General features: G+C 38.7%; 1 protein-coding gene and 1 long non-coding RNA gene across 4 annotated transcripts in view; one reads left to right on the top strand and one right to left on the bottom strand.

Annotated features, from left to right (window-relative positions):
- LOC127624709 (neurexin-1-like) overlaps positions 1-22,548 on the bottom strand; it is a 526,269-nt gene that overhangs the window by 219,082 nt on the left and 284,639 nt on the right. The window lies entirely within an intron of this gene.
- On the top strand, positions 695-9,192 carry LOC127624732 (uncharacterized). Of its 3 annotated transcripts, none has more exons than XR_007968215.1 (4): positions 695-952; positions 5,519-7,044; positions 7,657-7,849; positions 8,589-9,192. It is a non-coding gene; the product is annotated as an uncharacterized LOC127624732 (long non-coding RNA). The 3 variants fall into 3 exon arrangements; XR_007968216.1 differs by lacking the exon at positions 695-952 and having other exon boundaries at positions 969-5,548; positions 5,677-7,044; XR_007968214.1 differs by lacking the exon at positions 695-952 and having other exon boundaries at positions 988-7,044.

Raw genomic sequence — 22,548 nt, 5'->3', positions numbered from 1 at the left:
GGGCAGAACACAAAGGGCTGTGGAAAAGCTGCTTAGCATGCAACCTGTGTGCCGCCTAGGTCCCAGTGCTCTCCCAAACCTGGATGGGCTGCCACTGCCCAAAGGAGACCTGCAGGAATGATTGCTTTATCTACTATTCTCACAAGACAAGAAGAGGAGGTGGGATTGCCCAAGCGCCCCTCTCTTCCAGCCCACGACTTCTGTTGCACCTTGCTGAGGGAACCATGAAAGGCCCCTGCTATTCTTTTCCCTGCTAGCAATGAAATACAGGCAATCAGAGGGTTTACCACATCCTTATGCAAGCTTCTGTTCTTGTTTTAGCAAAAACAAATGGCTATCAAACCGGCCACAAATGGTGTGTAAAACAGGTATTGTTACAGACATGAAAACAACACCCGTGTTCACTCTTATCCATGCTGCCAGGCACAGGCGAGCACGCACACGCTCACACTCGCCTGCAAATAGCCCTTCATCATACCCGCTGGTACCTCTCCAAAATAGACTAAGGGCAATCAGTCATGCAGAAGCCAGAAAAGTGTCAGAATTTGAACCAGGCCAGGACAGCAGTGAGAGAGAGATAGCTGGTGCTCAACAAGTGAAGCTGGCACCACCACAGATACAGAGAGAAAGAGAAAGAGAGAGAGATCGATGAATGGTTGAGTGAGGGCATTGAAATGTAGTGCTACCCAGGTGCAGAAGGAGAGAGGATTTCTTCTTTGATCACAGGGAGGATGCAGGTTGTATGGGCAGGCGATGAATTGTAATGTGCAGTTTAGGACGCACCACTTCTTTACCGCTGTTTTGTCTTTGTTGAATTTGGCACGGGGTTTGTAGAGAGATCTGAAATGGCCGTGTGCGTGCATTATCTCAGAGAAGGTCTGAGATACTAATTTGTATAAATAATTTGATACTTGATTGTCTTTAAGGTCAATGGACAACCACATATGACAAGGTAGGTTTAACCCTCATTAATATTTCAATCACATTATTTCTTTTAGGTTAAGAACAAGACTATAATTATCCCAAACTTATTTAAAAATTGTATCGATTGATGGATTTTTCTGTCCATTACAACCAAATATGTTCCATATTCTCTGGTGCATGATCACTTTCATTGCCATAACAAATGTATTACATGGTCTCATATAATCAAGTTACTATACCTACATTTTTGCTAAGTGATTTTAATGTTTATACTGTGTGTATCATGTCAGTTTTCTTGTGAATATGAACATTAGAGCTGCTAAATCAATGACTTTTATTCCCTCTCACACATATCACAAGTAAAACAACACATTATCAGTAAATAAACACATTTTACCCTGTTCCACACACAATGCTATCTTATGACATCCAAAGACTTTTACTATAGTGTATACATTGTAACAAGATACATTTTAACATTTGCATTACATAACCAACTATATTTACAAGCTTGTTCTTGAGTGATCAAATCACAAATAGAGTGATGCGTGGTAGCTCAGTTGATAAAGAGTTGCACTTGAGATTTAAAGGACCGAGGTATCAGTCCCAAAGAGTCGATGCATGGGCCTAAAGTGTCAAAGAAGCATCACAAAATGACGGTGTTGCTTCAGTGACACTATGACACTATTTGTTATGACACCATTGGTTAGGTTTACTTTTAATGTTTAGGGCAGTGAGTTAGCTAGAGGAGAGGAGAGGAGAGAGACTAAAATGAGAAGAGATGGAAATTAATTATGTCTATGCTACTGGCTCATCCAAGCGCATTATCTGTACTGTGGAAAAGGGTAACACCCATATTAGCCTAAAAAAGCCCTTTGTTCATAAACAATCTATATCCATATTCATAAGATAATAAAGATAAATGAACTCAAACCAGGCATGAAATAAAAAAGGACATCAAGCAAACCTAAATTATAGATAGTCATCTCATATTTGGAAAACCCAAACAACAGGTCTATTGTTGCCGCGGCTCTCTGAGCAAACGGCACATAACCATAACCCAAGATTTTTCCAGAATAAACTGCCAATGCTGATTAAGAGCTTTTTACTGCATGTTCAGGCAGTGTTTGGATGTTGTTTACAACCTCTAAAAGTACAATGACCCCATTGTGAAACAATCCCGTTTAATACAGGGATGAATATGGCCAACAATTTTACATCAAATAAATTATTTCAATGGTATATTAGGCTCTATTTCAACAATGAATATCCAACAGTGCTGCAGTCAAAATACAGACTCTGCCTTTCCTTTCCTCTTCGTCTGAAAAAGAAAGCGAATGCATTTTTTTTTTTTTTTTGGCTCATTATACCATGCCCAATTTTAACAATTTGACACTGTTCTTTACAGCGTAAGCATGAGCCAGCAGCAGCTCCTGAAGACAGCTCAAAGCTTAAAAATGTTATAGCATTCTGACAGTGAAAGGAATAAAAGATTATTAAGGTGAAATATAACTTATTAATAGCTTTTACACAGAGCCTGCATGCTTGAGAAGTTCACTTGCCAATTAAATTGAATGATGATACATTTTAAATACATTACATTGCTTCAAAGAACATGCATATATTTAAAAAAGGATTACAATTTTGCTTTTTGATAAACCTAGCAGATGGAGGTGAATTGAGAAAATTGACTGGACGGTGTGTATTTCTTATTAGCCATGAAACTGTATTTTGTGTCATTTTTCTCTTCAATAAATCTTTTAAAGTTACACTATTTAACTTTTTGCCCTCTAGCAGCTGACACATAGAACTGCAAGTTATTTGCGAGGAAGGCTATTTTGGTAAATACGTCACTCGGGCTTCGTCTCTACTTTTCTACGCAGATGAATCTGATGGTTTGTGGAGAACAGGTGTAACCACAGTTAAAAAAATAAAAATCACCCCCTCCCCAAAAAATAAATAAATAACCAAAGGAGGAAAACGTCTCGGGTTACATATGTTTCCCTTGTTCCCTGAAAAAAGCAGAACGTGATGCTGCGCTGAAGAGTGCTTTGGGAACACGTCTCAGTTGTGACCAGCTGTGAATATGTATGTGTGGCAGGGCGGAGGGCGGGGCCGGGTCGTGATCCTACGCACCCGGTCCCGTATTAGGCTAATCAAGCCTCTGAGGTTTAAAGGTCGACTGCAGAGGACCGTGCGGGAAGAACCCGATACTGGAAGGCTTTGCCCTTTAAAGCGAACCTCAGGAACATCCTGTGTTGTGGCAGAACTTCTAAGAGAAGAAGTGCATCATAAGATCGATGGTGACCAGCCAAACGTGATGTTGGGCTTGTGACACGAACGTCTCGATAGGCAGCATCTTGGCTAGAACACCCAGACTGGGCAGTTCAAGCCTTAAGATCTAAGGTCAGACGCAACCCCCCACCCTCCTTGGGAACCAGGAAGTATTTGCTGTAATAACCTGACTCTCTCTCTGGAAGGGGAACACGTTCCGTGGCCCCTTTAACCAAAATATTTAGCAGTTCGTTACGCTGTAGACATGCCTGATCTGGTTTACGGTAGTGGAGACCACACTGTTGAAATACGGAGGGCGGCGAGCGAATTTAATTCTGTAGCCCTTTTCTACTGATCTTAGGACCCACGTAAAATATCTGGCAGAAGTTTCTACACTGCCAGGTTCTCAGAGATTTTTTAACACTTCCTGTTGAGGGGGTGTCGAGTGTTCCGTGTCCTGGATAAATGCAGAAAGCAGCGAAACACCCAACTTTTTGATGGGAACCTCTACCTCCCAAAACACAGAAGGCAGTGGGAATGGAGAGGTTTTGTGGGGGTACCAGGAGGGGCGAAGTGGTGAACGTGCCTCGTTCCGAGGGGAGCTACCCCCAGAAGACTAGGCGCAAGACCATCAGGGTCCTGAGGACCATCTTTCTTTAAAATTTAGGGTCCTGAGGTCTTGCTTTGGGGGCTGTTGAGGGCGATGAGACTGTCTCCAGTCACCGCGAGGGGGAGCACGACTCGCCACGCTTTGCTTTTGAGCCTCCCTTCTAACAGGACCGAGGCGGGTCTGGGTGGCCGACGGACCCGCCCCCTGAGTGCGGCGAGGGAGGAACTGCTCGAAGGCCTCCTCGTGGCTTTTCGCCTCTTAGAACATGGTGATAACCGTGCTCATGGCGCCTCCGAATAGGCCAGTACTCAAAACCGGGGCATTAAGGAGGAAAACTTTATCCTTGTCCTTGATGCCCGAAAGGTTGAGCCAAAGGTGCCTCTCCATGCTGACCAAGGCAGACATAGACCGGTCAATAGCACGGGCTGTTTGCTTGGTCGCGCGGAGAGAAAGATCTGTGGCTCGACGAAGCTCAGAAAAAACTTGCTCATCGAGCGCAGCACCCACACTCAGGCCGTCCAGCAGGTCAGCCTGGTAAGCCTGTAATTCAGCCATTGTATGCAGAGCAGCACCAGCCTGACCTGCTACTTTATAAGCCCTCCCCATTAAAGTGGAGGTCATCCTGCAAGGCTTTGTGGGGAGAGAGGACTTTTAAAATGACGATGCCGAGCCTGGCGAGAGATAGCCCGCAAGCATCTCTTCGACTGGCGGCATCATTGAAGGTCATCAAAGAAAGGAAGGGACTAATAGTGTTTTATGGGGAGGGTGTGTCTCTTGTTTGCGTGGCCAGTCTAGCTGTAGTCTGGCCAGAGCCCGAGTAACCACCTCGAGAAAATTTTTATTATTGAAATGTACAGAGGTTCTGCGCCCCCCCTCGTGAAACAAAGAGGCGCCGAGACGCGCTTCAGGCTTACGAGAAGGATCAGCTGGATCTGGGGAGAGAGCGAGCGATAGGGACGGACCCGTCTCTCGCTCCTCAGCCAGATATATGCAAGAGCCCCACGATGAAAGAGTGGCCGCTGTCTCCTGGAAGTAAGCGAGGCGAGCATGAAGCATTTCGCCCGAAAGCAGATCGCCAACGAGAGAGCAGCATGCTCTTCCCCCAAACAAACAAAACTAAATTGCTCTGATTCTCAGTCATTCTCTCTCTATTTATATATATATTTATAGAAAGCAGAGAAAGGAGAAAAGGTTCACTGCACACTTCCTAACAGAATCTTACTCCTAACAGAGGAAAGAAAGTTTGACAGCTTCGTGATAGCACACAGCACAGAATGGCTCTGAAGACGAAAAATCTGATGACGCACCGGTGAAGCATCTATTTATAGCCACTGCGCCAATGATTACATCGGCAGAGGCTATAAATTCCAGTCAATGTTCATTGACATGTTGCATACATATTCACAGCTGGTCACAACTGAGACGTGTTCCCAAAGCGCTCTTCAGCGCAGCATCATAGTGAAGATTTTGTAAAGGGAACGACTATTATAACTTAGCTAGCAGGCAAATAGGCCAAGGTACACTAAAAAAATCCTGTAAATTTACATGGATATACTGCAAAATACTGTTTTCATGTAATAGCTGTAAGTTGCTTTTTTTCGCAATGCATTATGGGAGGACTTGGTCTCTTCAAATTGCATGCTGATAAGCAAAAGTATGACACATGTTATTTAACAGTATTATACCATATTTTCTCCATGTGCATGGAAGAGGCAAGACATTTTGGATTGTCAGCATGAGGTAATTTTGGAACTCAGCCTATGATTGTATTATCTGTAATTACCTATTACTTTTAAATATAACATTTTAAACATCCAATGAAGCTTTTGTGATTTAAATCAGATTATTCGATTGCATGTTTTAATCAGGCAAAGGAGTGATTGAGCGAGTTTATAAGCACACGACTGCATTTGCACACACTGGTAAGTAACCTGAAATATTATCCAACCTGCACGTTTTCCTAAACTTTGTCTGATTAACATGAATGGAAAATTAATTATGTTTTTTTTATTTTCTGGTTACACATTTAATGTGCGCATTCAAACCGTACATGTGAGAGACATTTTGGGTTATCTGCTATTTGCAACTCCGCCTATGATTTGAATATATGTAAGTTACCAAGTACTTCTTAATATTACATTAAAAAGACCAGTCAAGCCTTTATCATTTAAATTAGATGACGGTATACTGGACGGTATACCGTATACGGCACCTGAACTTCATGCAACAGGCACATGTCCAAATCTTTATCTGAGTAAAAGATAAGTGAAGTTACGAACAAAATTCATAATTCTTGTGTGATTAATGTGAACATGCATATTCAAACACCTACTGGCTTGAATGCATAACTATTAGCGGCATGACAATACACAGCGATGTCTCAAATATTGTTATTCATTGCTGCATAGGAAACTGTAATAGGACGTTTAAAAAACATGAAGGTTTGAAATTGCACGTGTACAGACACCATAAAGGATATGTAGAACCCACAATGTGCACTACACATTCCTTGGAATGTCATTCTTTACCTGAGTTTATTTCTCGTATTAAAATGCACATTAAAGAGGGAAGAAAAGTCACATGCCCTTTCAAGCAGTGTGGCAAAACATTTGCTGTTGTATCAACATTTACCTCTCACTTGTGTAGAAAACATAAAAATACAGGAGGCTTAATTAACACCATTAACTTCTTTCGCACATTTTGAGCTTCTCACTGACATCGATGTCCTGCATGCACCTAAACTTTCTATGGAGGAGTGTGGAAACAACATGGTAGAGTTTTTTTTTAAAGCAAACCTACCAACCCAGAAGTTAAGTCAGTCCTTTCCAAAGAGGAAGCCATTGAATCATCAAACCACATAGTTCAACTCCTAATGGCTCACTTCATAGAGAAGAAAGTGTAAGTTTGTCTTCACATTCATTGTGTTTGTTCTTTGTATGAATACCTTCATAAAATGGTTCACCTAAAAATTATAGTTCTCTCAACATTTACATTACATGTCCATCAAAATATCATCTTTTGTGGCATACGTGTTTAAATCAACAAGGGTGAGACAATTATCATTTTTGGATAAAATATTCCTATTTGGAATATAACAGGCCTATTGGCTTGGTACATTATTAGCAGTAGCACATTGGTTTCTTTTTTCATAAATTGTTATCTTTACAAATAGATGTCTACTGCTGACCTTGAGAAGACGGGTAACCTGCCTGTGACTCCTCGTTTGATCCTGCTTGGTTAGTATATTATATTAGATATGTCTGCATTTTGTTTCACTAAAACAAAGCTCACTGTCTGACACATATTTTTATTATCAGGAAAAGATCCACCTTTGGGTCCCTCATTCTAGAATTTACTGTCTTTGAATTGTCTGTGTTCAATTGTCATCATGTACTCACAGTCATGTTGTAACAAACCCATATTACCTTCTTTCTAGGGACTGGCTGTGTCAGTTATTGTTCAATATTATTTTGAAAAAAAGATGCAATGAAAGTGAATGGTAACTGATGCTGCCAGTCCCTAATATGCTGCCTACATTTACTTTTGTGGTCCACTGAAAAACTAAATTAATGCAGATTTGGAGCAATGCAACGGTGAGAAAATTATGAAAATTTTCATTTTTGGGTGATGTATCCATTTGACTGTCCGATCCCATTATGTGTTTTTATTTGCGGTGTGTTCAGTAATTTTCTTAGCAGAGATATTGTGGGTTCTGTTATCAGATATCTTGGAAGACATGACATTGTGTGACATTGTTAGGGCTGGCATCATTTTCTCACTGTCTTATGTACACCCAGTTGTCCTTAGAACATAGATTACACATTAATCTATTTATCCTTTCCTTTAAGGTCCAGGTGATATTCCTGGGCAATGGATGAAGATCAACGAAAAATGACGGAAGATCAGCCTGGAAGGCCGAATAATCTGTGAGGGTGTGTAGCCAAGTTTTGTCACTGGACTTGCTGCATTGTTTTCTTTGTATTACATCTTTAATTTGCAGTACCAAGAGGAAGCAACATCCACACTGGAATTCCTTCAAAGGTAATAAGCTTGCACTTATTTTATTATTTGTTTAATTTTCATTAATATGTTAATTATTACTATGTTGACTTAAAGGAATAGTTCTCCATTACCTCATTTACTCAACTTTGTCATCTCAAACATGGGATTATCTTTTGCGGAAAACAAAGATATTTTAAAAGAGATGTGATATTTGTTTGTCCATACAGTGCATGTGGAATATGTACCAAACCGTCAACAACAAAAATCACATAAAAGCATAATAAATGTAATCCATACGAGTACAGTGGTTTAATTCAGTTTAGTTTAATTTTAGTTGAGAACAGACCAAAATGTAACTCTTTCATTGTTCAATTTGCCATTGCAGTCTCCAGGCACAATCATGACTTCAGTCCTGATTACACTTATTTGACACATACTCAGAGCGCTAGGAAGTGTAATTGATCTTGAAATCATGAACGTCAAGGAAAATTCTGATGACAATATTTAAGGTGAATAAGGATTACCTTTAAAATGCTTTTATGTCCTTTTTGTAGCTTTATATTTTGGTCGCCATTCACTGCATTGTATTGACAAACAGACGTCATATTTCATCATATTTGAGTTCTGTATGATGAATTTACACATGGGGGTATTCACTGGCAAGCTGTATGACCTGTTTGGTGTATTCCAATTATATTAGTGAGGAAATTTTAGATAATCAAAATGTTTACAATTTTTAATTATTGTTCTCTGAAAATCTTCCCCTTTTATTTTTCAGACACTTTATTGGAATAAATCTGGAAAAGGCTGGATCAAGACTTCACAGGGATCACAGGGAAAAGTGGTGTCTAAAAAAAAACTGGAAAAACTCTGCAGAAGAAGACTGTAACTGTCAGTACAGAGGTATCAAATCTCTTAAAAAAACTGATGGACTTTGAGTGAGACTTCATTTAAAATGTATCTGACACTCCCCACCAATGCGGTTTATTTTTCACATAATATGGTGGGCTGGAGTGTTGCTGAAGGATGATTTTGTTTTTTTTACTGATTTGTATTTTAATCTGGAGCAGCTGCCCCGCGACCTGACTTCGGATAAGCGGTTGAAGATGGATGGATATATTTTATAAACCATTTGTTTTGATATTAAAATGGGCTGGTGTTTTTGAAGTCTGATTTGACAGTAGATTTGTATTTTATATAAAGCTAAGTAATTTCACATTTTTTGTTTTGTGTAATGTTCTGCTTTTAACTTAAGTCATTTGTGTATTTTGATTTGTTGATGGGTGCTTTTTTGTTGCAACACAGCACTGAATATTATTTGAATACTTTTATTTATTTATTGCCTGTTTTAGTGCATATTGATAAATATGTTGTTGTTTCAGAATAAAGAACATTCAAAACTTGGCTTTGTTTATCTTTTGTAATCCAGATATACAAACAGAAAGTGCATGGTGTAATGTGCATTTAAAATTGTGATTATGGGGTTGTGATTGGTATTTAATTTAACAGCTCTATGCTTCTAAATTACAGATGTATACTGTAGTTGACAAATACAGTATTTAGCTGTTAATTTCAAGAACGGTAAAACACCGTATTTTTACAGTATAATGCTGCCAGTAGATTACTGTTTTTTTTTTACAAGATAATTTTTTACATTATGGTATGTAATTAACAGCAATAGGCTGCAAAATTACAGTCGTATACTGTAGCTGTCAAAAACAGTATCTTGCTGTTAATTTCAAGAACGGTAATGCACCGTTTTTTGACAGTATAATGCTGGCAACCACAGCTGCCAGTAGATTACTGTTTTTTTACAGGAACATTTTTTACAGTGAACTGGTTCAAAGATTGCCGTTGTTACCAGCATAAAGTAAAAATTTTTACATTGTCCTTCATCAAAAATTCAATTATCTTTTCCACCTTTCTGAGTAAACTCTAGAGACTGTTGTGTGTGAACAGTGTGTGAAATACTCAAACCAGCTCGCCTGGCACCAACAATCATCCATGCGATTATCTAATCAGCCAATCGTGTGGCAGCAGTGTAGTGCATAACTCATGCAGATATGGTTCAAGAGCTTCAGTTAATGTTCACATCAACCATCAAAATGGGGAGAAAATGTGATACCAGTGATTTGGACTGTGGCATGATTGTTGGTGCCTGATGTGATGGTTTGAGTATTTCTGTAAGTGATGATCTCCTGGGAATTTCAGGCACAACAGTCTCTATAATTTAACCCGAATGGTGCCAAAAACAAAAATGCCTTGTTGATGAGAGAGATCTACAGAAAATGGCAAGACTGGTTCATACTGTCAAAGTCTACGGTAACTCAGATAATTGCTGAGTACAATTGTGATGAGAAGAATATCATCTCATAATACTATTCTGAGATGTGGGTTGGCGCTGTTTTGGCAGCGCGAGGGGGACTTACACAATATTTGGCAGGTGGTTTTAATGTTGTGGCTGATCGGTGTATACACGTGCAGTAGTAGCTCCGGACCTTCTTTTCTTTCTTTATGGACATGATGTAAACATGCACGAACGAATGACAGAAGTATGCAATTTCCTACCAAATCCATCCTGACAGCTCAAAAATATAAATAATTATTATAGGCCATATCGAATTGGGGTAAGGAAAATACATGGTTTGGAAGACGGATTTTTGGTATACTTGCTCATTGATGAAATTTTGTTTCCGACAAAATAATCTTACATATTGTAGCTTTATAAATATATATTTGGTCTAAAAACCATTGGTGTTACTTATTGGCATTACTGAGCTGTTTTTTGCACACATTGTGTGACTCACAGCATTATATATGAGACAGGACAGTTTATGTGAAACTGTACCTTCAACAATATGAAGATATGAACAATATTTCCGTTTTGATGGCTTAATGTGAGGAATGTTCCACATTTGTTATCAGAATAAACTACAATCCATCTAATGGCACAGGGAAGACATCTATTGTCAGCCTTTGCAGCAGCCTATAAAGCATATGACAAGGGCAAATGAGGACTATATTTATCTCAATATTTAGTGACCACCTTACCCTTTACAAGAAGGACATGGATGGACTAGCAGGGGAGCGTGATGCATTCAATGGCTATTAATGAAAGTGACTTTTAATAGAAATGGAACAATAAAGCCTTAAAGGGATAGTTCACCCTAAGAAGATAATTCTGTCATTGTTTACACACCCTCATGTTGTTCCAAACCTGCATGATTGTTTTTCTTTTGTGGAACATGAAAGGAGAAGATAGGTGGAATGTTACTCTCAGTAACCATTCACTTTTATTTCATTTTTTTTTTCTTCCATACATGGTGAATGAGGCAAACAGTCACTTTAAAACATATCAGTTTGTGTTCCATAGAAGAAAGAAAGTCACACAGGTTTGCACACAGGTACAGAGTAAATGATGACAGAATTGTACTTTCTTGGGTGAACTTTCCCTTTAATGCTGGGCTCTCATTTGGAGGTGAAAGATAAGAACAAATGAAAGGCAGAGAATGCGTTTTATTGCTGTTTTCAGTGTCTACGTGCAAATGCGGTTGTTTCACACCAATAAAGCACTTGCTTTACAGCAAAGGAACTTCCCCAGGTGAGAGAAGGGGATGTACACATCCTATATCCCTCTCTCTCTCTCTCTCTCTCTCTCTCTCTCTCTCTCTCTCTCTCTCTCTCTCTCTTTCTGTCTGGCTCACTCTCTCTCTCTCACTCACTCTCTCTCTCTCAGCCTGCGGGGATATTCATGCGGGGGAGGAGAGAGGAGCAAGGAAAGAACTGAATTAGGCGGTTTGTCTTTGCCTGAATGCTCGTGAGAAAAAGAGAGGAAGGGATCGAAGAGGGAAGAAGAGAGGGACATAAAGAAAGGAGGTGAAAACAATCTTCGCTAGGGCTCTAAAAAGCCTGTGCATTTTAACAAATGTATTTCTGAAAATTGTCAGACCAAGGCAAATACTTGTCAAGGTAGAATGTCAAAGTGCAAAACAAATATCCTTGATCCTCAATATCCTGCAAGGCAGTTTGTTTTGGGTATGTTGTAAAAAAAAAACTTAAAACATGTAAAAGAAAATTAAAATAAGGTTGTCAATTTAATGTTAATTCAATGTGATATTTATTTTTTTAATCAAAACAGTCCATTAAAAGATAACAAAATTAATCATCCTATTTAACCGTATGAAAATTTTCCCACCAACAAAGCAATTTAAGCTTAAAGTAGCATCTGTATGTTTTTCGCAGTCATTGCAGGGGGCAATCAGCACAACTCCAGCTGTACAGGCAACGTGCAGTTGTACAGGCAACAAACCGACAGCTGCATGAAGCAGGGTGCAGGTGCCTCGGGCATGTTTTTGAAAGTTTCAAACTACATGTCATTTGACAAAGTATCCTAATAAATGCAGCATTTATGGCTAGTGATGCTGAAAACCAGTGCAGCACTATGCAAACACAGTGAGACAGTCCAAAAGCCTCTGTTTAATATATGTCTACACAGACCAGGGATAAAAGCACAGGCATAAAGAAAGAAAGCATCCTGTTAGAACAACCATCTACCACAGACAAACTCAAATGCAAAATGGACCGTTGTGCACTGTAGACCAATGAAGCGATTATGTTTAAGAATATGGAAATAAAACATATCATATATTGACTGTAGAGACACTTTGTACTGTCTTTGAATTATTTGAACTATTATATTTATTATTACTAATATACTAATTATTATTATTGTGATTATTATACATTGAATAATTTTAATTTGGGGCCTTTTTCAGCAAATATTGAATGAATTGCGCTAATTTAGTTTAATGATGTAACACATTTGATTAAAATATTTAAATGATTAACAGCCCTAATAAATAAATACAATTATTTTAATAAAAGCTCACGTCAGTTCAGAACATCCATGAAATCAAAAAGCTTCTCTTCCTTTCAGACTCTCTAAATATGTTCAAAATTATAGCGTTCAGAAAACATCAGATATTTAATATCCACTTTGGCTGTTCTGACGTACCATTTTGGAGATATCACATTTCCAAAGGTTTGACTTGGTGCCATCAGCTCCGTTGTTTTCAGTGTGACTCGCACAGAGAGCTGCTCATTAGGTGCATGCGAGAAAGTGCATGTGTGTGCTTCATTATTATGCTTTTGTAGGAAGAAATTATGCATTACCAGCAGAGAGCCACATTCCATAGCCACTGTTCACTAAATGACACTGGAGGATGACTGCCAAATGAAACGGTTATAGGTGCCATCAGACACAACACTACAAATATCAACAAAGTCATTTTTAAACCTACAACATAGAAATGTTCGTAAATATGTTGGGATTTCATTTATTATCTTCATATTTCTGTTCATTCCATTACCAATATATGAAGGTGTACAGAACATAATGAAAACAGAGGTGAGTAAATTATCATATAGCAGGAATGGTTTCCTTGGGGCATTCTGAGGCTACAAACTATGCCTGCCCGGTAATGGAGAGGTAATAAAGAGAAAGCCAGATGCTACCAAAACACCAGAATAACTAACTATTAAAGAATAAATGAAAGTCTGCCAAACACTGTGCAGTTTCTGGCTTTGTGTAAAACCTGCCACTCTGAATATTCTTTGAATGGATTCAACTTTAGAATCCACTGAATCTGATCAATTCATGGTAATCTTAAAAGTTTGGGCTTGTAAGAGGTTGTTTTTAAAGGATGGCCCTTTACTGACTTTACTGATATTGAAGTGAATTGAAGTATGAAGTGGATCTAAGGAAAGAAACATATAAATGTATGATATGACCCCCTTTATCTCAAGCACGTCACATAGGCAAGCAGAAAACAAATTTATAGTTTGCAGGCTGCTGCCAATTTTAAATGAATTTGCATTCTCTTGATTGAGCAAGCTCAATAAATCAAAAAAGCAGCCAGTGGATTCCTAATGAGAAAATAAACACTCCAACTCAAGACAGAAAATAAAAAATGAGGCGCGCTGCTTTACCGTACATGTCAGAGTAAAGAGAGCGAGAAAGTAGAAAAATAAAGCAATTGAATTCTCCATAATTCACTCTCTTGGAAAGAGACTGTTTCTGCTAACAAGTTCCAATCATGAAGACGAATGACTAGTCCTTACTGTGAATTCATTCATGCGATTCTACGAAAAAGCCATGTGTGGTCCTAAAACACCTACAAACTGATCCTAGATACAGAGATCGATATATCGATGGATAGACAGATAGAAAATGATAGAGAGAGAGTGAACAAGATTAGGCCCACCACGCCAGGTTAAAGTGTTTACGACCAATGCCCATTCATCACCTCTTCCCCTTAAGGTGGCAGCCAGCACTATTCAATGTTTGAAAACGAAAGGCTGATGTTGCAGTTCACTTTTATGCTGGTTTCACTTGACTTTTCCAGCAGTAAAAGATGTTTAGTCAGGTAACCTAAAAAATTGTGCTTAAATTGATAACATCTAATTTAAAGGGACAGCTCACTCAAAAAATTATATTCTAAACCAATATGACATCCTTTCTTATTTAGAACACATAAAGAGATGTGTTTATGTGAATGAATGACGGCCTAAGTCACCATTTGCATGGAAAAAAGATGCAATGAAGGTGAATGGTGACTGAGGAGGTGACTGTGAGTCCTTACACTCTGCCTAACATCTCTTTTTGTTTTCCAAAGACAGTAAGTCATAAAGGTTTGGAACAACATGAGGGTGAGTAAATCATGACAGAACTTAAATCAACTTGACTACATTTGGTTACACTAATGAAAGTCATTTTAATGTTCAGGTCAGTTAGAAATAGTTACTTAAGGTTTTTTTTTCTTCTTTCAACTGTGCAGCATTCTATCTGTGTGATTTAATGAGCAAAGAGAAATCATCTCCCTCAGACTAATCTCGCTCATGACAGGTCGCTCAAAGGTCGCTAAAGGCCACGGAAGATGCAGGCACCAAATCTGATAATTGGCAAGGAGGGAGCGCTTATGTCATATATAGCCGCTCAATACAACTCTTAAAGGAATTTAAACATGACAGTGGTCAGAATTTACTTAAAGGAATGTTCTGGGTTCAATACAAGTTCAGCTCAATCGACAGCATTTCTGGCACAATGTTGAGTACCACAAAAATGTATTTTGACACATCCGTTCTTTTCTTTAAAAAAAGCTAAAATCTTGCATTGAGACACTTACAATGGAAGTGAATGGGGGGCCAAAAGTAAAAATACTCACTTTTTCATAAGTATAGCCACAAGACATAAACAATATGTTTGTAATCATAACTTTAATGTGATAAAATCCATTAATAACCATTTCTGTGTTAACTTATAGCAAGTTTTACAACCTTGTTACTGTGACGATGTAATGCCAATGTGAAGCAGTTGATATTAAATCCACTGTGAGACGCGAAAGACAAAATGCTCAGGATCTTAAAAATTGATGGCACAACACACAATAGCACGCTGGTGCAAGGTGTTGTTTATTTACAGCTGTAATAGATTATGAAAATCCTGCAAGGTGCAAAGAATTTACAGGTGGGAAGTTATAAACATTGAAATCCAAAGTGACAAAATAACAGAAATAAATACAAGAATATATATACAAAAATAAATCCTGTCCACACTACAGTTTCCAAAGATTGATTTATTATATTTTTTTTTCATGGCACCACAACTGTACGCTCACTCCTCAGGCCTACCGAGAGACCAAGTGTCCTGGGCTCCCTTTTATAGCCCAGGGTTCCTCCCCTTTGGAGCCTACCAATCACCAGTAATTATATATAGATATAACCATGCACCACAAATTATACTCTATATACAGTATTTACAAAGAATATTTTTCAGTATATATATATATATATATATATATATATATATATATATATATATATATATATATATATATATATATATGACATATATATATATGACATATATATATATTACATTTTTAGTTTAACTTAAATTGCATTAATAAATATCATGAACTTAAAGTGATGCAAACAATGAACGAATAATTATGAGAAAAATAAAGTGTCAACTAAGTGTCAACTGTCAGTTAAAATTAAGCAAAATGTACTTAAATTTGAACGTATTTTACCACAAACCACGCGATACGCAAGATCGATCGAGAACGCCATTTTGAGAAGCTCTGTGATGATGGCAGAATCTTTTTCAAAGGTAAGCTGTCTTAAAATAAATTAGATTAAATATTGGAATTTGTCTTTTGAACAAGAGTGTTTCATAAGCGTGAATATCGAGTTTGCCGTCTAAGTATTACATAAGAGCAGCGAGTTAGCACATTGGACAAGAGACGTTCCATGAGCACTGATGTGTGACAGCATCAGCACTCAGACGCTTCACTGTGTGTATCACTCCGCTTAGTGTTCGTGATGTTCTAAACTAAAGTGTAAGCATAGTGCATATGTGTTAGGAGTTACTGTCTTTATTTTTGAAAGTACAAATGTTAGCCAGCAGGTGGTGGCAAAAGATAATTTTTGTGTGTAATATGAGCCAGTTGGTGACGTAAAGTGAATCCGTTAGTCATTGTTTACATAGAACAGCGCTCCGTGAGTTTCCGCATTGGATACATACTGTTTAAAATGGCAGAGGACATCGCTGTTTCTATAGTTTATGATATTTGCACACCAGTTACCCCGAAATAGAGAGGAATACCCCGCTTGGACATCTATATTTCACTGAGAAAGCTGACCTTCAGAAAGCTGTAAGCATCTCTGATTGGTTGTGGCAACAGGTGATCACACACACACACACACACACACACACACACACACACACACACACACACACCCGTCTATCCTTGTTTATCCAATGAATTGTTAGAAACAGCACAAGCCGTGATACAATTTCTGAAGTGAACATTTTGAATTACTAACGAAGGCTTGGACGCATCATTTGCTTTGAACCAGCAACGGCTCTATTAACCCCCCCCCCCCCCAAACCCCACCCAAAAGAACAACCTAGTGGTCCCACATGATTACAGACACACGCACAAAAAAAATACAATAATCACAAACATAACAACTACACATCTCTCTCCACTGTCCCACCCCAAGAGCCCTGCAAATACACCAGATTTGCCCCACTTTCCCATAAACAAGTCCAAATTTCCCAATCCTCTAGATACCCCTTCTTCAAAAGCTGCCACCCTTCCCATCTCTGCACACCACTCCGGAAATTATGGCACTCTGTCCAACTTCCAGCCCCTTAAAATAACTTGTCTGCCAATCATAACACTTGTCAGAACCCAGTTTTTATATTTTTGTCACCCAAAATACAAAGTCTGGGGCAAAGTAAAACTTGAGAGCCCAAAACGTCACACAAATAACTCTGAACCTTCAACCAAAAATCATGAATCTTAACACACCCTCAAAAGACATGAGTTGTGTCTCCAACTTCTGATTGGCATCACCAGCAGGTGGGTGTGTCTTTAAGACCAAGCCTATATAATCTAGAGGGGGACCAATAAAATCTATGTAAAAGTTTTAATTGCATAAGGCGAACCCTTGCATCACTAAATGCAGACTTTACATTTTTTTAAATCCTAGTCCACACTCCCTCCACTCCACCAATACCAAATTCAAATCTTTCTCCCATAAACTCTTGATAGAAGTTAAAGCTCCGTCCACCAAATTCTGAATTAGCAGGGATTAATACACTGATGCCTCATGACCTTTTCCAAAAGCAGTAATCACCTCTCCCACCTCTCACATCACCTCTCTCCGCTTTAGGGGCGTGTGTGCCTGGGAATACCAAAATGCTGAATGAAGTTCTCAAAAGATCTCAACACTCCACTCTCATATAAGTCACTGAGTGTAGTAACCAACCTCACAATCCACACTGACCAACAGAAAGGGGACTTATTAATATGTAATTTAGGGTTCAGCCATATGCTTGAGGCAACATTTAAATAAATGTCAGAATTAAACACTCAGGACACTTATGTCCAAATCACCTGCAAATGCGAGATAACAGGGTGTGACTTAACTTCTCCGGTTAGTTTGATAGAAAGCCTTTGCAATGGTAAAATAGGGGAAAGAACTTCCTGTTCAATACAAAACCAGGGAGGGGCTCTGTCAGGTGAAAGTGACCAATGAGCCAAATGTCTGAGACCGAATGCATAACAATAAAACAAAATCTTTGTTAGGCCGATCCCACCTTTGTCAATCAGCCTGTGTAACTTAACCGTTTACCATTCCAAATAAAGGACTTCGCTATTCTATCAAATTGCTTGAAATAAGAGAGGGGGACATCAGGGAAAGATTATAGCAGGTAGTTGAATTTTGGAATAATTCAATTAAATAACCTTCCCAATCATAGATAAATGTAATGAAGCCCACCTACTCTAATCACTTGAAATCCTTTTTATTAAAAGGTCAAAATTAACTAAATCACACACATTTGGCTAGGAATAAAATGCCCAAATACGTGCCCGGCTGAAAATCCGTTACTGGGAAGTATGCTGTCAGAGCCAAAGCTTCGGATTTAGACCAACTGACTCTGTAACCTGAGAAATTAGAGAAGGAACTAATAATCCTGTGGAGACAAGGCATAGATCTAATGGGGTCAGAGACGAATAATAAAATATCATCTGCATAAAGCAAAAGCTTATTGTCATGAACTAAAATTCCCAGCAGTCACAGCAGCATCCAAACATGGCCACCCAGAACTCACAGCATCACTACAGTTATCACTGCACCCTTTATAAGAGACTCTGTCACGTTCAGTCACTACGAAGTATACGCTCAATTCCACAGTGTTTTACATTACCAAGCTTTCATAATTATGTCTGATTCTCTGTTATACTACCTTTGCCTGTTTATTGACCATGAGTTTGCCTCTAGGATGTTTACCTCTGTTTGCCAATCACCTGACCTTCTGCCTGTAATCTTTATTGGAATTTGCCTGTCACCTGAATTTTACCATTGCCTTATCTTCATTAAAACTGACTTAATGCACTTGCATCCTACTCTCCTGGTGATATTTACTGATACTTATCTGCCACACCTCCCGCCATCACCCCTGGAAAATCATCCTCCTTTCTTATCGTGACTGCTAATGGTTCCACGGCAAGACAAAACTATAACGGGGAAAGAGTGCAACCTGCCGGGTGCCCCTATCCAGAGTAAAATAATCTCAAATTAATCAATTTGTTTGTATTGCCGCTACTGTGTGTCTATAAAGTAACTTAATCTATTCAATAAAAGTGTTTCCGAACCCGTACTTTTCAAAAATCTTAAAAAGATAATCCCATTCTACCATATGAAATGCCTTTTCGGCATCAAGTGAGATGGCTCTGGTGAGTCTGATCATTCACCACTGACCACAGGACATTGATGAAACACCTTATGTTATCAAAAGAGCTACGGCCCAGAACAGACCCCACCTGATCTATATGTATAAGAGTTGTCATAACTTAATTGATTAGCCAGAATTTTTGACAAAATTTGAACATCTAGCTGGATCAGAGAAATTGGACGGTAACTCTTACACTCGCTTGGATCTTTGTCCTTTTTAAGAATCAGACTGATCCGGGCTTGTGTCATGGTTGGCGGAAGCTTTCCATTCTTTAATGATTACATATAAATTTCTAAAAAAGTGGAGCCACTTCTGTAGCATAAGATCTAAAAAAATTCAGTGGCAAAGCCATCTGCACAAATAAATAAACACATTAATTAAATAAAAAATAAAGCTGTTCAGTTTCCTCTGACTGTCAAACAAAAGACTATCAAAACGGCTGTTTCATGGGTGCAGGAGATGACCTAATCATTCAAATGTCCTGCAAAAAATACTCCACGAAACAAACTCCATTCAATAGATGGCATAAGCACAAAGAATGAGCAGATTCATCCACAACTGTCCCGAAGGGGTGTTATCCCACAAAACCAGGTGGAACCAGCACAAAAAGAAACAAAATGACATCCAGCTTCCTCGGATAGTCAAGAGTATATTTAGTGAGACATCTCACTTGGACGCATGTGAGAAACACACCATGACTTCCTCAGACAATTGGTTTTATGAAAGACATTGCTTGTTGTGGGCATGCAAATATTTTTGGCCATCCTAAGTATCTATTCTCAATTTGGCCAAACATTTGCTCCATGCCTCATGCAACACGAGATCTTTATCGGAGGATTTCAGAAATTTGGCCTGCCTCTCTCAGCCGATCTGCGAGCCGGGACTCTGTGAACTCGCTCGATTTCCAGCTTGTGGACACACGTCACCAGGCGTCATGGGACTCCTTTTATAAAGTTTTAATTATTGATTTATTTTTACACAACTGTATCGATTCGCTTCAGAATACATTCATTTATCGACTGTCATGTGGATTCATTTTATCCTGCATAAATATGCATTTTGGACCGTGAAACAGCCAGCAGCCTGATGGCACCCGTTAACTTCCATTGTATGGATCAACTGAGCTGAAATGGGCTTATAAATATCTTCATTTCAGTTCTGCTGAAGGAGGAGTCATACACATCTGGCATGGCTTAAGAGTAAATCATGAGAGAATTTCGATTTTTGGATGAACTAACCCTTTAAAGTTGGAGATGCATTAATCAGGAGGGTGGCAGTGGAATAAAAATAAAAAGTTTTGTGAAATGTTGCATGTTGCACATTGCTACACTTTTAAAAATAAAGAACATGTTAATGTTTTAAATAGGCTGTCTCAATTGCTTCTGTCTCTTCATGTAATCCCAGACTGACTCAATGATGTTGAGATCTTACTTCTTACTTTGCCACTAAGTTTTCTATAGACAATATCATAAGACTAGATGCAAACATTCCTTGTCTTACCAGCTCTCAAGGATGAGAGGGACAGATCTAATGATTGCATCTCTGATTCAACTACTTGTGTCATAATAAAAGTGCAGCATTTTCAATACATTGAAGTGTTTCAATTATAAAAAAAATTTAAATTTGCCATTTCAGAGCCAATACATACACACTGAGATATAAAAAAAATTGCCTGAAATATTGATGGCCCAATTCAAGATTAAATGCATTTCACTGTTACGTAATTCTCTCATTCGAAAAATCCTTCTAGCCTCTAATTTTAATGTGTTATTTAGCCATCTAAAGTGTTCCATTAGCACATACAAACTCTCCACCGCACAATGAATGCAGTATACAAGCCAAACCTCCAACAGAAAATCAGGCGTTCTGAACGGCAGCTCACTAAAGGACTTTTGGATGTTTTCAGACACTGCAATTACTCAGCTCCTGGGCACGAGCTGTGAAAAAAAGGCATAAATGGAAGCAGCCGGACTTTAGTATTCTGTGTATAAATATCATTCATTGGGTTGTTGCTCTGTTTGTCTCTTGCCTTTTAAAATGGAGTAATCATTGCTCTTGCTTGCTGACTGTTATTTCTTGTCAAAAGTGAGTGCAGTATTGAAAATAGCATTGCCTTTAATGTGCGATTTGACAGACAGATGAAACAACATCTTCAGCTGTTTCCATTCACACAATTCTATCTAACAAAAAATTTTGTTTGTCATGACTGTGTGCATGTCACTTTGAAATAAAAAACAGCATCTGAATCTACCCTTCAGTTTTGTGAGAAACTGCTTCTTCATAGCGCTTTTACACACTCATGGGAATGTAAAATTTTGCAAATATAAAATATTAACAAAGGGTAAAATTACATTGCATGTTACAAGCTTAGAACTACAAAAGACACAGTTAAAGGGATAGTAAGCCCAAAAATTTAAATTCTGTCATTATTTACTTAAGACAGACATCTGAAATTACATAAAACTGACCCTTATGTTGTTTTAAACCCATAAACTTTCTACAATTGAACACAAAAAATCCTCAGTCGCCATTTAGTTTCATTGCAGTATAGAGTGAACTATTCCTTTAAGTGACACAGAATGCACTGTCATGTGTTCTAAGGTTGGAACGTTTGAAGATGTTTGCAAACATCCTGCTGTTATTAACTGCAGGCAGGTTCAATCACTCGCTTCCTTCATTGAATGCATCTCAGACAAAGCCAGCACACTAAAAGCATGAGAATGAGTTGCAATGAGAGGGTGCATCTGCTGGAAAATTGCTTTAAATCCGTCCTAATTCTGTCAACCTCTACTCTCCCATGTCACTGACAGAGTGACATCCTCCAAAGCGGCAGCCTGTGACGTCTCAGTCTGTGGTTGTTTCTCATGACACTGCAAGCAGTGCAAATGTACTGTCTAGGTGCCGCAACTGTGGCATCTTAGGGCCGAGCAACTAAACCTAACGACACTGCAAGCAGCACAAATGTGCTGTCCAGGTGCCGCAACTGCAACATCTACAAAAAAAAAGAGAAAAAAAATATTCACTTATTTATTTCTCCTGTACTTTAATAAGGGTCACCTACTGCCTAACTCAAACTAACACAGTCTCAGGACCTGAGACCAGAACTCTGCCTACTTTTATGACCCTCTCTTCCTAACGGTTGAGGGATAACCTATGACGAGTCATGGTTCGCCTGTAGCTAATAAAAATATGTCTATTCAAGGGATTCTGTATACAGAAGGAACTCTTTATGCAGAAGCATACACCAACACTCTTCAAAGCCGGAGCAAGATCAATTCAGCACTGTTACAACCTCTGAGCATTAGAGGTCGTTGGATTGGGGTGCTCCTGCATTTGATCATGGTTACAGAAGACCACAACATCCACATGTTTGACAACAACTCCCAATCGTGTCTTGCGAACCAATCACAAGCCTCCACCTCAACAGTTC

The sequence above is a fragment of the Xyrauchen texanus genome, chromosome 31 (assembly GCF_025860055.1).
Source record: "Xyrauchen texanus isolate HMW12.3.18 chromosome 31, RBS_HiC_50CHRs, whole genome shotgun sequence".
NCBI classification, from domain to species: domain Eukaryota; kingdom Metazoa; phylum Chordata; class Actinopteri; order Cypriniformes; family Catostomidae; genus Xyrauchen; species Xyrauchen texanus.
Note: the sequence above shows the minus strand (reverse complement) of the source record. Positions and strands in the feature narration are given on the sequence as shown.